Source organism: Lepisma saccharinum, chromosome 2 (assembly GCF_977018435.1).
Source record: "Lepisma saccharinum chromosome 2, izLepSacc3.1, whole genome shotgun sequence".
NCBI classification, from domain to species: Eukaryota; Metazoa; Arthropoda; class Insecta; order Zygentoma; family Lepismatidae; genus Lepisma; species Lepisma saccharinum.
Window position 1 is genome coordinate 31,551,683 of NC_139230.1, and position 13,854 is coordinate 31,565,536.

Consider the following 13,854-nt stretch of genomic DNA (forward strand, 5'->3'; position numbering starts at 1 on the left):
AAAAAACCTGATATTAGAGTATTTTAAGAGTTTAGGCAGATTAACAATTCACGTCAACCTACAACAATTTCACCTATATTGTGTGATAAATAGTTCTACCCTAATACTGTATAATTGAACGTGCTCTTGTGATAATAGTTACACATTTCCATCTTGCAACACACAACCTCGACTCGACAGGATATGTGCATTTCCTTGGCCCTTTTCTGTATTTTTTTCTATTTAGGATATATTACGTTGCCTTTTTGCCTCTTGGTTAATCCGTGGTGATGAGAATGATTGACCAATTGATAACATGGATGTTATGGGGCAAACATGCCTTAATCATGTCAACAAAGTAATTACTGTATTTTATATATTTTGTTTTTAGTAATGGAATATTTTTCCCTTCAGCTTCTTATTTATGTTTGATTTGGTTTATTTTACTTCGCTTTTCTGCCACTTTTTGCTAAACGCGACGATGAGGATGAGCGATGAAATGATGAAATTGATGAAGGGACACTCACAATGAACACCGAATGAACACAATGTCAAGGCGGTGTTTAAGAAAGCTGTGTTAACCACTCTACCACGGAGGCCGGAATCCTTTTTAGTTAGGAGAAATCGTTCCTTAACAGCGAACTAGAGTGGACGAGTTGTATCTTTGCGGGTGAACCTTGACCACGACTGGCTGCGCAGTAGCAAAGGGAGGACCTACCTCTGCCTTAGCCAATGGGTATCATTCTCCTCTAACTTTGTAAGAGCTGTCGACCACTCAACAGCGAGTAGGTAGCATCTACGGACATGTATCTGCGCGAATTAGTCAAGGTCACCCGCAGAGATACAGCTCGTCAACTCTAAGAACAGTTAATATGCGTCACGTCAGTTATAATATTTTAAATTTCTAACAATCAATTGGGATTTACTCTTAACCATTTTTTTCCTACGTAAAAACTTCCACACAGTTAAGATCGTTTACACATGCTTTAAGGAATGATTAAGCACACTATGATGACGGAAAATAGTAATTCACATGACTATAGTGATGCATTACATCGGTGAAATATTGAAAAACGCAGGGACACAATGACCAATTGATTAATTTATTTTACTTTGCTTTTCTTCCACTTTTGAGTGTTCGCATAGATAAGGATGAAAGGTGTGTTAAGATGAAATTTGTGAAAGGTAATCACAAACGTAGAACACAGCCCAAACTCCACAGACCATTATACTGGCCTTGTGTCTAGATGCCAGATCCTCCCTCGTTAGTCTGCAAAATACACTCCATGGTCACAATGACATAAGCATTCGTAGAATAAATTTGTATATCATTCTCCCCCCCCCACTCCCCCCAAGAAACGTGAGCTAAACTATTGCGCATTCTGTGATATGTTCATTACTTCTCAGGAACCACTCGCGGCCTTCAATTAGCTTATCCTGAAAAAAAAACTGCGGGTTAGGATGTTAACATATACTTCAGGGACAATATTCAATACCGTCACATACGCAGAATTCAAGACATTTCTATTTTCTCATTTCTACTACAACCCTGGCGTAGAAAAGGTGGCTGGAGCGTGATGCTGATCGTATCCCCTCTAAAATGGACGAGCTGGAGAATATGCGGTGCCCTACTACCACATCCCCTAAATGTGCCTTCATGGCACGTTGCTATACGCACGAGGAACTTTACCTAATCTTTACTACTACCAACTACTCATGCCAGGAATTTTGATATTTTTTATACTTTTTTATTTGCCCATTGCTAACCTGGTTCATTCCCAGCCATAACAGCAATTAGTCGATGCAATAAAAATACGCCAAACTTAAAAAGAAACAGGTGTCGGCGTGCGCGCACGCACACACGCTTGACAAGGCTCCAACAGAAAGCTTTCCGGAAACAAGTTTACGTGCGCATAGGGCAGTGATGGTCTTGTCTGCAACTGCCTTCCCCCACTTTCTTATCCAATACAGGAGTAATGAAGTGTTTCCAACTACCTTCCAATCTAACTAAGAGGAGGGAGACCTTTTTTAAAGTTCGCCAGTGTACATAGTTGCTATCCAGGGGGACGGTGCACACCATAAGATATTTCGTATATGTTGTTGTGTTTTAAGGAACGTTTTTAGGTTTTTGAGAAGAACAAGTCTCTTCCACTGTTTCTGAGGTAGTTTTAAGCTTTCCATACCTTTTTAATGTGTTGTGTTTGTCCAATGCAGGTCTGTTTACAACCTGCATTTTTAACCTGTTTTGAGGGTTCAGCTCTGCTGAACTTGACGAGACTGAGACTAATGACCCACCTGTGACAAGAAAGGAAGAGGACAATGGCCATCTTCGACAAATAGGTCAAGATTCCACTCTTCCTCTAGCTCAACGGTACCCCAGGCGCCAAGGCAACAACCTACAGAGAATTTGAAGCGAGGAACGCGGATCCGAGAAATATAAACAAGGAAGTGTGCGTGCCTGTTTGGAACAGGTAGGATGTTTTGACCTAGTGTATCAAAATGTTAGGTGGCTGCGCACTAAAATGCAGTTATTTATGAAAAATATATTGTGTAATGACTATAATGCCGTGGCTATTACTAAAACATGGCTCACCGACAAACACGCCAATGCTGAAATATTTGACGATCGATACAATGTGTTTAGAAGCGATAGAAGTGCTTGTAACTCAGGGAAAAATTTGGGTGGGGGCGTGCTCTTGGCTGTTCAGAAGCAATACACGGCAACGCTTATATGTAAGTATGATGAAAATCCTGATATTGATTCTGTGATCCTGAAAATTAAAATTCAGAGACTGCCATCGCTATACGTCTGTGTAGTTTATATCACACCATGCTGCAATAGTAATTCGTACGATTTATTCTATGCTTTTATTGAAAGACATTGTGGACCCGCACATAACATTCTCCTTATAGGTAATTTTAACATTCCATGCATAACAAACGATAACTACAATCTTATTGAGTCAACTCCCATTTGTCGCGACCTGTATAATTTTATGTGTTTCCATCAACTGCATAGTATAAACGATATTCAAAATAGCAACAACAAAACCCTAGATCTCGTACTTACAAACGTTCCCAACTTGCAACTGACACGAGAACGGACTCCCTGGTACCCGAGGACAAACACCACCCGTGTCTCATTTTAGAAGCGAAACATGTAAAGCATGCTGTAAACACTCACAGGGCAATTTCTCTTACAACTTTAAAAAGGCTGATTTTCAAAAACTGTACCATAAATTATCTGATCTTAAAGATTTCCAATGATGTTAATAGAATGGTAGACATTTTTTATGATGTAATGTAGGAATCTCTCGATGAATGCGTCCCTTTAAGACACGTTAAAGCGCCAAAATATCCTAGCTGGTTTACGACTAGTATAATTAATGAAATTAAATCAAAGGCGTACCACCACAAAAAGTGGAAACAAAGTATAGGCGACCCAACTTACCATGCTAATAAATTTAGAGGAATTAGATCACTAGTAAAAAAAGAAATATCAGCTGCATATGATAACTATGTATTAAATGTTGAAAATAATATGCAGGATGACCCTTCTCTCTTTTGGACGTATATAAATAGTAAAAATCGCGACAAACCAAAACACCCTGTTTCTGAGGATGGTGAGCCCCTACCAAACGTAAACGCGGTTGCAGAAGAATTTGTGAAACACTTTCAGTCTGTGTACACAGGCAATGGTTCTACGTATAATATTGAAATTATGACAAAGCATTCACATAGTAGAGTGCTAGACATACTGAATATTCAAAAAAATCAGTATAAATAAAATCGAAAATGCTATCAAATAAGTTAAAACCAAAGAAGTCCGCTGGACCTGATAAAATCCCACCATACATTTTCAAAGGTTGCGCTGATGTTTTAAAGGTTCCTCTGTCTATCATCTTCAACTCTATCCTATCATCTATGCAGTTTCCTGATAGATGGAAAGTGACTGCTATATGTCCAATTCAAAAGTCGGGTGAAAACAATACGATACAAAACTACCGTCCTATTTCTATTTTATCCACTCCTGCGAAAATACTAGAACAAATACTATACATGCATATTTTTAACGATGTGTAAGATTCCATATCCGAATTTCAACATGGATTCCTACTTAACAGCTCAATTGAAACAAATCTTGGAGAGAAATTGCATATACAAGTACAGTATTAGACGAAGGGGGCAAGTAGATGTGATATATACTGATTTCTCAAAAGCTTTCGACACAGTATACCATGACGTACTAAAGTTCTACAAAACAATAACGAGTTCAGACGATTGTGCCTCCTTACAACGCGACATAAATAGGTTGAGTGCGTGGTGTTCATATAACAAACTTTCCCTAAATGTTAAAAAATGCTTCTCTGTTACATACACCAAGCAAAAGACTCCTATAGATTATCAGTATAAAATAAATAATGTTAACCTTAAGAAAGCGGAAAAGGCAAGAGATCTAGGAATACTTTTTGATTCTAAATTAACGTTCGCCTGTAATCTAGACAAAGTAATAAGCGAAGCGCACAAGCTTCTTGGATTTATTATTCGCACGGGCAGGGGCTTCAGAAGTACGCAAACACTAAAAATATTGTATTATTCTCTAGTGCGTACAAAACGCGAATTTGGCTCTGTCATATGGAACACAGAAGTTCAAAAACATACCGCAAATTTATAACGTGCACAGTCAAAATTATTGCGATACTTGAAATTCAAACTGGAAGGCGAATACCCCAGGTTCGAATCGTATAGACTACTAACTCAATAGAGCAATTCCATATGGACAGACTTGACCACAGAAGGACAGCCAGAGACCTTATGCTACTTTGGAAAATATTTAACGGCAAACTTCGATCTCCTCTGTGGCTTTCACAATTCGAAATACGCATTCCGAACATTAAAACGCGACCCAAGCATGGAACCTTCTATGTGAGCAAAGCGCGAACAAATATCATGAAAAGGTCACCTATTTAGAGAATGAGTGCGGTCTACAATGCTATGGAGAAAAAGAATAAAAGCGTCGATTTGTTCACAATGTCATATTCACAATTCAAGAAGACAGTTATGAATACATTGGCTAGAAAAATAGATGGAAATATGTTATGAAACTCTACAGTATTGTTATTCTATGTATTGTATAAGAAATTGCACTATTACAATATGAACACTGTAAATTGGTGTAAACCTGTTGAGTTCAATAATAATAAATAAATAAATAAACTTTTAATTCAATCAATCAATGTATATGTTGAACTTTCCATTCTCAAAAATGGCAATCGAAGGCAGAGGCGCAACCACGATTTTTTGTCTGGGGGGTGGGGCAAGTTCCAGGATAAACGTACCAATAATAATAACAACAATAATGGCATTTTTATTATTAGTATTACCTATTACTAGTGGTAGTATCAAAGATTAGAATATTTTTTCAACACCGTCAATTTCACATTACCTACATACAACATGTATAACTTTCATGTACAGCGTATATTTTACACATATGCAATATGGAGCGACACAAAATAAGAAAATACATATGCAACATGCTAACACTAAGTTGTGTATGTATTCAAAGTTTATTCAATACATATATACAACAAAAATTATTTAAATACATTACATTACAGAAAACAATTACATTGCGAGCGAAACGAGCAACAAAAAATTTAGTTCAAATTTTTGCAATTTAAAACAATATTGATTTAATAGGTCACAAATAAATTTAATTTCACTGGACGCCATGGAATTCTCTCTATTACAACGTTTTTTTTTTTTGTTTCTTTTGTTTTTTTTTTAGATCGCTCGGCATTCATGACCGACTCGCCCTAGCTACTGCTCTGAACTTGACGAGAGTGAGAAAAGTATTCATTGCGAGTGAAGCGGGCAAGAAAATTTTACGAAATGTAGTTTTATGTGCATAAAATTTGAAATCGAAGAGGGCAATTGCTCCTCTGTGTCCCCGGCAGGTGCCCTTTGCCGCCAATGTTTACCTCCCCTCCTGTTTGCTCTAATAGGGTGCAAATAATATCACCGTGCGTCCACAACTTTTCTTCATTTAGATCATTCGGCGCCTATGGTTGACTCACGCCGTCCCCTACCTACGGCTCTTCTGAACTTGACGAGACTGAGAAAAGAAGGCATTGCTAGCGAAGCGAGCAAGAGAATTTTACGAAATGTATTTTTATTTGTATAGTATACCATAAACCAAGAAAAAGTAAGCCATGGTTTGATAATGAATGTCATAATCTAATAGAAATAAGAAATCAGGCTAGACTTAGGTGGTTAAATAACTCTGATGATACAAATTTAAGCAATTATAATAGAATAAAGCATTTAGAAGTAAAGAAAGAGATTACTTGAAAAGTAAAATTAACGAAATTGAAACAAACAGCAAAAATAAAAATAGCAGAGATTTATATAAAGGTGTGAATGAATTTAGAAAGGTGTAGCATCCTAAAGTAAACTTGATAAAAGATAAAAAGGGCAATTTTTTGTCTGACCCAAGCGATATTCTAAATAGATGGAAGAACTACTTTAATGACCTTTTAAATGTTCATGTAGGAGATAAATCAGAAGTAAATGAAGTACACACAGCAGAACTTTAGTTCCAGAACCTAACTTCACTGAAGGTAAAGATGCTATTAAAAGGCTAAAGAATCACAAAGCACCTGGCATTGATTTCATACCAGCGGAGTTAATTAAATATGTTGGGAATTCGTTAATATGTAAAATTCATAAATTAATTTCTTTAATATGGAGTAAAGAAGAAATCCCTCAACAGTGGAAAGAATCCATAGTTGTTCCTGTGTTTAAAAAAGGTGATAAAATGAACTGCAATAATTACCGTGGAATTTCTCTACTCTCAACAACATATAAAATATTATCTAACATTCTTTTAGCAAGACTAACCCCATATGCTAATGAAATTATACGTGAGTATCAATGTGGATTCAAACGTAACAGATCAACAACAGATCAAATTTTTCACATCAGACAGACACTTGAGAAAAAGTGGGAATATAGAATAATCAAAATGTCCATCAGCTATTCATTGATTTTAAAAAAGCATATGATTCAATTGAAAGAGATAAATTATATAATATATTAGTCGAGTTTGGAATGCCCAAGAAGCTTGTTAATATGATAAATGTATGCACCAGTGAAACAGAAAGTAAAATTCGTGTGGATATTAATATGTCTGACAAATTTACAATTCATGATGGGTTAAAACAAGGAGATGCATTATCTCCATTGCTCTTTAATTTTGCCTTAGAATATGCTGTTAGGAAGGTAAAAGAAACTAACGAAGGACTAAAATTAAACGGTATGACTCAGCTGTTAGCATATGGAGATGATGTAGACTTACTGGCAGTGACGTTCGGTGACGTCGACACTTGGGGTAGCAATCAGTGGCGTGCTCAAGGGGAAGTTGGTGTGGCTCATACCCCTCCCACATTTAGGGCCCAGTATTCCTAAAAATAGAACGTCAATAACAGGAAAAGATTGCAAAATGATGAATGAGTACTAAAAACAGTACACGTAACCCCCACCCCCATTTGAAAATAAAAAAAATATTTGATTTGACTACTAAACGAGAGATCCTAGGTTCGAATCTCGGCTTGGCCATGGGTATTCTTTGAGTGTGTCCCTTCATCAATTATATTGTATCATCTTCGCGATTTGCCAAAAGTGGCGGAAAAGCGAAGTAAAATAAACCAAATCAAGCAATCAATCAATGATTTGACTTGATTTTTGTTACTTAGCGTCGCTTTTTTCTCACATTTGGTTAATAGCGAAGATGATACGATAAATTAATGAAGGGACAAACAGAAAGAACACTAATGCCCAGGTCGGAGTTCGAACCCGGAACTCCTGGTGTCATAGCGTGCTGTGATAACCATTCCCCCACGGTTGGTTGATTTTTGTGTTTTAAGTACACTTTATGCACAGAAACAAAACAGGTAACAAAACACACTTTTTTGTAGTTTCTTCAATAATATTCATTTGGCTTCTTGAGTTCTGAGATACATTTTTCATTTCAAATTATTTCATTATTCACTGCAGAGTACAACACAGGAACAAGAATGCACGCTCATCACGGGTTGGAATCCCGGCCTGGATTGTTCGAGGTTTCTTCATTAATTTCATCACATCATCCTCATTTTCGCAATAACCAAATGTAGCAGAAAAGAGAAGTAAAATAAACCAAACCAACAACAATATGAATATGCGTTCTCTTGCCCAAATAAATACATCCGTTGGAGGCCAAGAGATTAGTATATTTAAAAAAAACACACAATTAAAACGAGAGCGAGAGAGAGCCTGAGAAAATATTTGTAATTTAATCATTATATATTCCATATTTGAAAAAAATAAAATGAAATAAAATAAAAAATAAAGAAAGCATAATATTATTGTCTGCACATAACACGTTCCCATTTCATAAATAATGAAACTACATCCCATATTATACATACTTATTGTACAACGTGTAACATGTTGGGTAAATACAGAGAACATAAGTACTGCAGAAAATTTTCCCTTGAGTTCTTTAGAGGATTTACAAGGGAATCGAATGGAAACCAATCCCCTATCTGCCCTATAGGAGATAGACTGGGGGACCTGAAAGCACGGGCTTTTAACCATTGCAGCGGGGGCGAGGAGACAAGGGAGGTAGAGGCAGAAATCTTCCATTTTCCTTCGGAAACCCGTTTCTACCTGGAACTGCTAAGGTGGAGGAAGAGCGAGCTAGGCCAGTTTTGCCCGCGAATCACACTGAGGGACGAGAAGCGCGTGAAAAAGAAAGTGTTGCATATGAACTATGGCTTTAACAAGACAATAAATATTGTGATTTGAAAATAATTAGAGATGTGAGATTGATTAATCTATCTCTGCTAGACTAGCTACTCCTCGGTGCACATCACTGCTTACTGGAAGATGATGTAAATACAATTTAGAATAATGCAAAAAAATATTTTTCAAAGCAGCTAAAGAGATAGGTTTGGAAGTTAGCAAAGAAAAACTAAGTATATGCTTACAGGCTGAAACCATGTGTTCGGTAAAAATCAAAATCTAATTATTGATAACAACTCGTTTGAACCAGTTTCCAAATTCAAGTACTTAGGAGTAATACTAACAAATGAAAATTATATTAAAGAGGAAATAAAGATCAGGCTCAATTCAGGAAATGCATGTTACTTTTCTCTTCATAAACTTTTGTCTTCTCGTTTTATATCTAAGAAACTAAAAGTTAAAATATACAAAACAGTAATATTGCCTGTACTATTATATGGATGCGAAACTTGGTCCCTTACATTGAAAGAGGAACATAAATTGAGAGTATTTGAAAATAAGATCCTTAGGAAAATCTTTGGACCTAAAAGGGATGAGGAGACAGGTGAGTGGAGAAGGTTACATAATTTAGAAGTACATAATTTGTATTCATGTCCAGATATTATTAGAATGATTAAATCAAGAAGACTTAGGTGGGCAGGCCATTTGGCACGAATGGGAGAGGAAAGAAGAGTTTACAGGATTCTTGTTGGGAAACCTGATGGTAAGAGACCAGTAGGAAGACCAAGACGAAGATGGAGGGATAATGTTGAGATGGACCTAAAGAAAATTGGTAGGGATGGATATAGATCTTGCTCAGGAAGACAATTAATGAACTATATGAAATAAAACCATCATAATTTCTGAACGGTTCACGTGATGACGTCCAAACTGCGTGGCTGACCACAGGGCATGATGGGAATTTGTATGCGTATGCGCACACGTGTTGATGTCGGCCATTTGCAAGTGAAAATGTCACGGTACAGAGTGCAGGAGCGTGTATCACTTGTGAAGGCCTATTATGCGAGCAATAACAGTCCAATTGCGTCGCAAAGGAAGTGTTTGATGTCCTAGAGGAGTATTTTGAAGACCACATTCTGGCTCTGGGGTACCCAGAGGCCACTGGAAGGGGACTCGCTTGGCCGCCATATTCCCCAGATCTGAACACAGTGACTCATTTTTGTGGGGTTATGTTAAGGACAAGGTGTACAGAAATAACCCCAAAACCATTGCCGAGCTGAAAACTGCCATTCAGGAGGTCATCGAGTGCATCGATGTTTCGACACTTCAGCGGGTCATGCAGAATTTTGCTGTTCGTCTACCCCACATCATCGCCAGAGATGGCAGACATATCGAACATGTCATAACCTAAATCCGAATGTCTGTAGTGTCGTTTACATGTGCAATACAGTATGTGTACTACGTGGTTTGTCACTAATTTCAGTTTTATTTCATATAGTTCATTAATTGTCACCCTGTATATTTATACATATAAACATGACGTTGTTCGATGTCAATTTTCTTCATGGTTTGTTAGAGAAAATTCTGACATTTGGGCCCCCCAAACTGATCAACCTAGCTACGTCCCTGTGACTAACAGAACAATGGATAACCGATTTTTACAGAATTTTATTTTCAGGCCCCAAAACAATATCCAAATGCAACAGTTACTGAGACAAGAATAATAGAAGTCATAGCCATTGCCCGAGAAAGGACAGACATCCACAAGATGTAGCTTGGTCACTTCTGGAACCCACTATCCACTTCCTCCATAAAAGCATGAGATCTGCAAATAAAAAAATGCATTCCAGAACAAACCAGTCACCGGACAGATTCTTAGCACTGACTCCTAAACCACAAACATTCAACCTTACACTTGGTCTCCAATGAACATTTCCTGATGATGAGAAAAATGTATGCACTTGAAATGTTGGAAGTTAAAACTGACTTAACTTAGCTGGTAAATCGAGAACAGTTGTTTGAACCTTCTAAAGAAAGGGAAGATACTTACGCCCTATCATGTGTAAATCTACTAGGATATTGCTTTAAAAGAGATTCTGTAACATTATGGTTTTTTTGTGCACAATCTACCCCAACATTAAATAGAGAGAAACTTATGTACTCACTTTTCCATTAGGCTGTATTATGAAATTATTCTATTGATTTCAGTGGCCACTGCCAATACTGATGGAACTTGCTGCATGATGCACTTCCCACATGAAATAAACATTGATAGCAGACAAACACACCATACATGGGTTCCCTACTACCTCTGTTAACACCAAGAAATGGCAGACAACAAAGGTACAAGCACGTAAACAACAGCAGCACACCAAGTGGCAATCGTTAAAATAAAAGCACCAGAAGCACACCAAGCAAAAGTGCAGCAAGTTCCAATGGGGATTGTGGTAGTTGCCACTGAAATTAATAGAACAACGACAAAAAACAGACTCGCAGAAAAGTGAGTGAACATGTGTCTCTGTATTTATTTACCACCGCACCTCTCATTTTTCAAAATATAAGCTTTTCTAAATTTAATTCTAAATCAGTTACTTCACACAGAAAGCCTGACAATTGCTTCTTCATACATATTGCTTATACAGTACAGTACAGTATCTAGAAATCCACAGTTCAAGTAAGGGAATAAAATAAATTCATACATTAAAGGAAATTTACTTCAAATGATTTTAGCTTCTGCCAGCTTCGGAGAATTTTTCCCAGCACTGCTTTAACATAGGTCATGTAGTGCATGACTCTCAGAAATTCTAAGGATGATTTCTTGATTTGCTTTAGCATTAATATAAAAGGTAATTCATAATTGGGAAAAGAGAGACGCGGTAGTATATAAATATGGAGAAACTAGTACTCACTTTTATCCGCGAAGCTGTTTTTTCTTCTTTTTCGATTAATTTCAGTGGCCACTGCCACCATCCTCGTTGGAACTTGCTGCGCTGTTGCTTGGCGTGCGTCTTTTGTTCGTACTTCTCTGGCTGCCGTCAGGTGCGCTGTTAGGTGCGCTGTGCATCTTGGTGCGTCGTCTGCTATTTCCGGGCGATAACTGCTGCAGTAGTGGAATCCAAGTGTGGTGCGCTTGCCCGCTATCGATGTTTAGTTCGTGCGGGAAGTGCATTATGGCGTGCGTTTCCTTGATTTTGGTGTCTATGAGCATGTGGGCAGTGTGTTTGACTCGAACCTTTTCAATTTTATGGCTATTGTATTTGATATGTCTAGCAAGACCAGTAGTGGGTTGGGCTTTTTTTGCATCTGCTAGGTGCTGTTGGATTCTTTCATTGACAGATCTGATGGACCTGCCGATGTAATGAGCCTTGCATTCACACTCTGCATCATATACACCTGGGTTGTCAAGGGGGGAGAGGAAGTACCGTTTGTGCTTGTTCAGTTTATCAGTTATTTTGGAGTTGGGTTTGTGCGCTACTTTGATGCCAAATGGGAGAAGGGCTTTGGCTATGCGGTTGGAAGTGGTGGGATGGAAGGGGAAGGCAAACCATTTATATTGGTCGCTGGGGGTTGGTTGTGGCTGGGCTGTTTGTGGATGGGTTGATTGTGGTAGGTTAGGGTGTCTGACCTGTATTTCCGCCTTACTGCACCAAGTGGAAAGTTGTGATTCAGTGTAGCCATGCTTCAGGGCTATTTCTGTGATGGTGGCTATCTCCTCTCGTAGATCCTCTTCTTTGCCACAGTAGGAGAAGGCTCTTCGATAAAAGTTTAGCCACACATTGGCTTTTTGCTTAGGGGGATGGCTAGAGAGAGCATGTATGTACTGGTTGCCTGCATCCGGTTTTCTGTAGACGGTGGTTGTGAATTTGTTAAGTGCACGGCTGATGGTGATGTCCAGGAAGTTGATTTTACCAAGTTTTTCATGCTCTATGGTGAAGTTGAGCCTGGGGTGGATGCTATTTAGCTTGTTCACTAGGAGGTTGAGTTCTTCTGCCTTTTTGTATACAACTATTGTGTCGTCCGCGTACCTTCCATATTGGATGTGTTGTGGTTCTGGAGTGTGGGGTATCTCTTTTTCAGCCAGGTGCATGATGATGTTGGCTAAAGGAGCTGACAGCCTTTATCTGTTAGTGATTGTGTGGCTGATTGTCAGGTCAGGGGATCAATCGGTGAGTTGATTTTTTCCATCAGTTTGAACTTAATATTGTAATTCTATAATTATATGTCTAACTGCAATACTACAATAGCATTGGTGGTCACATCGAGAGTGTGAAATCCTGGTGGAGAGGGGAGGCCAGGAGGTGGTCACCCCAAGCACTGAGACAAAGAGCCCAATCTCTAAGGATACAGAGCACAGCAATCCCTATATCACAGAAATTAGCCCAACATGTTATTTCTTCTTCATATCTCATTTTCTTTCATCAGATACCACAAAGTATATAAATATGTAAATACTGCAAGACACACACTCACACACACAATATATTTATATATAATGTGTAAACAACATTTTGGATCACCCTCCCCCTCAAAAAATCCTGGGTACGGGCCTGTCCAGAGGGGTCTGTTTTCAGCCCTGAGTTATGGAATATGAACTTCTAACCTGCATTAAGAATGCTAGAAGTTACATCAAATATCATAAGAATCATTACATACACATATATTTTTATCATGATTTCAGCTAACTCATGCAATGAAATAAAAATAAAAACAAATATAACTCTTCATAGGTTTTCTAACTGTCATGACCAGGCTAAGCAAAAAGATTCCACCCAAAATACAAGTAAATTTTCCTCAAGAGTTGCCTGAACACCACTCTGAACCTACCTTAAAATTACAAGATAACAACAAGATAGCCAATGAGGCCAAGTACCTTGGCATCGCCTTTCAGAGAGAGATTGTTTTGCACCAAGCATTTGGAACTCACTACTTCTCATGATAAAGCCTCAATCAACAGAGTGGTGACCCTAAGTCCCTCCACTTTCAGATTACCTATCACCCACATTAAGACTTACAAGGTCTGTCAATAAAAGAATGAAAACTGGCAACACTGAACTTCACCTAGCAATGCTGCAGGCTCACCTGTCAAGG